Source organism: Cajanus cajan, chromosome 4 (assembly GCF_000230855.2).
Source record: "Cajanus cajan strain Asha chromosome 4, NIPB_CcT2T_4, whole genome shotgun sequence".
Classification (NCBI taxonomy): domain Eukaryota; kingdom Viridiplantae; phylum Streptophyta; class Magnoliopsida; order Fabales; family Fabaceae; genus Cajanus; species Cajanus cajan.
The window spans coordinates 58,437,996-58,440,915 of record NC_138520.1 but is presented as its reverse complement, the minus strand read 5'-3'; the positions used below and the strand labels follow the sequence as shown (position 1 = coordinate 58,440,915).

Genomic DNA, 2,920 nt, shown 5'->3' with positions numbered 1-2,920 from the left:
AATTTTTTAATTATATTAATAACCCAATTAATTTAATTAATTAAGTTAGAAAGTGTAATTATTTTATTAAACACTTGTTTTTATTTTATTTATGATTAAATTAACGTAATATTTTTATTGTAGTAAAACATTCTTTTTAACTAATGTTAGATTACCACCTATCCCATGAGAACAATTTGATGGGAAATTTGTATAAAAAACATTTATGAAAAATCATGTTTCCTAGAATGTTATTTTTTAGATGATATATCAAATGTGAGAAAACTTCAAATTCTTGACAAAGTAAAAGCAGATAGTGTACCAACCATCACCTATATTTTGTGAAAATGATTATGAATTTTCTATCTTCAAAAAACCCTTATATGTGTTCCTTATTCTTAGTTAATTTTGATCTCAACTCTAATAACCCAAAACAACTTAATTTTTAACTTGATATATTACATGGGTTATTTCATTACCAAAGTTGTATAACACACATTATAAGTGGTTAAAAGTTATAACATAAATTAACACCTAAACTTTTAACAAATGTAGTATGGAACTTTTGACAGGAGTTCTTGTTAACTCAGTTTCAAATTAAGGTAAGTTGTAGTTCATAAATGTTTTATTTGAATTTCATACATGTTTAGCATATACAAGTGCTCATTTGAAACAACAACACTGGACTTCCTCGAGATGAATTATCTCGCATGAACCTCCTTTCTCAAAACCTTTTTTACGACAACTGTCTGGGCATGCCCACGGATCAACTTGTGCGCATTCGTCTGATCCTTTTTGGCATATTTGTTCTTCTCCTTCTCCTACATATTCAACATAGTTAAATAAATAAATAAAAACATATCTTGGTTTTTTTTTTTTTTGAAAAAATAATTCTTTAGATATACATTATTCGTGAGATCTATTTATCTGAATGACATCTATCTTTATAATTAAAAAAAAGTGATAATTTATTAGAGAAAAAAAAAGTTGTTTAATCATATATCTAACGACTGAAAACCATGTTTAACCAATCAAAAATAGATATGCAACTTAACTATTTTTTTTTTACCTGAATTCAAAAGCAATGCGATGCATAATAGTACCAAAAGGAAAATTTGATTGGTGCGGGAAGCCATTTTGCAATTTTCACCTCCTGTAGTTCTGAGAAGATTGATATGGGAATATTTTGAATTTTTATCAATTGTTCTAAGGATATATATACCTGTTAAAATTAAATAAAATTAATTAATTATTTAAATATACCATTTAATATATTGAATACTTTTAACATTTTCTTAATTCTTTTTATTTTTGACCAAGATTTAATATACTGAATACTGTTAACGACTTAAAGATTTTCTTAATTTTTTTTGAGTAGGCAACAATGTTTTAAAATCAATAACAAATATTTAACAAATAAAATTATTTATTAAAATACAACATATAATACATTGAATATTTCAATATTTTAATGTTTTCTTAACACTTTTTATTTTTTAAATAGTCAATAAATGTTTTAAAAACATTTGTTAATGTTTATCATATATTAATAAAATATTTCAATTGAAAGCATGTCATTACTTTTCTAGAATGATTTGACTGAGTGATATTAACTCTATATAAATACATTATTAATATAATAATAATAATAATAATAATAATAATAATAATTTGTGTTAATGTATTTAATACTTATTTTTATAAATCATTAATAAGTGATTTTTTTGGTGTGTACCAAAATAAAATGATTCTTTTATTTGTGATTGTGAACAATGAACACAAATATTAACAACTTTTATTGGAATGTAATAACATAACAAAATATTATTTAAAAATAAGTAGCAATCCTTAAATAAGTTATGTTGTTTATAAATTAAAAAATAATATTTTTTAGTCTTGATTTTTTCAGCAAACAATAGAGAACACAATCTCAGATATAAAAAAGTACCTGAGTCATCAATCTTTCATCACCCATGAATAGAAAACTAGTTATCAATCATTGTTATATATTTTTCATGAATGTAATTTCTTTGCTTTTATTATTTAATATTTTATATATGCACTAAATTAATTATGTAATTTTTTTATTAGTTAAAATATTATTTTATTATATTTAATTAAATTAATATTGAATTATAATATTTAATTTAATTTTTTAAGATGTAAAAAATGAAGTGTATTTAAAAAAAATTATAAAAGTGTGGGTTACTTACCATTAGAGTCAAATTTGTAAAAATATAGTGCAAATTCCTTATGAATGATGTGACAAAATGAATCGTATTTAAAATAAAATAAAAACTTCAATGAATTATTATAAGAACCAAAACAAAAGAATCTCTAAACAATTACTAAAATTTTACTGACAATTAGTTAAAGGTTGGTCCTCTTAAAAAAAAAAAAAAAAAAAAGTTGCGGTGTATCAGAGTTAATAAAAGAATTACCAACTTTTATATTAAATGTTGGTAAAAATCCACTAAAACTAAAATAATTACCAATCTTTAATTCTTTTTTAATTACCCATTTCCACCGACTTATAAGCCTTTATTTATTACTAGTGAAAGTTACTTGAGGGCGTATATGAAATTCCTAGTGTCTCCCATATACACGATCACCTTAGTATATAGATTCTTGCTAGTCAAGATTATTTAGTTTGAATATTAGGGTATGGATGTTAGTCTCATACTTCCAACTTATAGCACAAGGTAACTATACAAAGATATTTAATATTTTGACTTTTTTTTATAAAAAAAAATTCATTTTTTTGGATTAATATTAACTATATCCAACCACAATATGTTAATTGGACAAAACATTTCAATTAAAAACATTTTAGATGTTTTAAAAACATTTGTTAATATTTATCATATATTAATAAAATATTTCAATTAAAAGCGGGTAATTACATTTCTAGAATAATCAATTGACTGAGTGATATTAACTC

General features: G+C 22.3%; 1 long non-coding RNA gene across 1 annotated transcript; it reads right to left on the bottom strand.

Annotated features, from left to right (window-relative positions):
• Nucleotides 1-565: 565 nt before the first annotated feature.
• Nucleotides 566-2,078, bottom strand: LOC145957075 (uncharacterized). Its single transcript, XR_014433496.1, has 2 exons — nt 1,049-2,078; nt 566-800 (listed from the first exon to the last, which is right to left on the bottom strand). It is a non-coding gene; the product is annotated as an uncharacterized LOC145957075 (long non-coding RNA).
• Nucleotides 2,079-2,920: the final 842 nt, after the last annotated feature.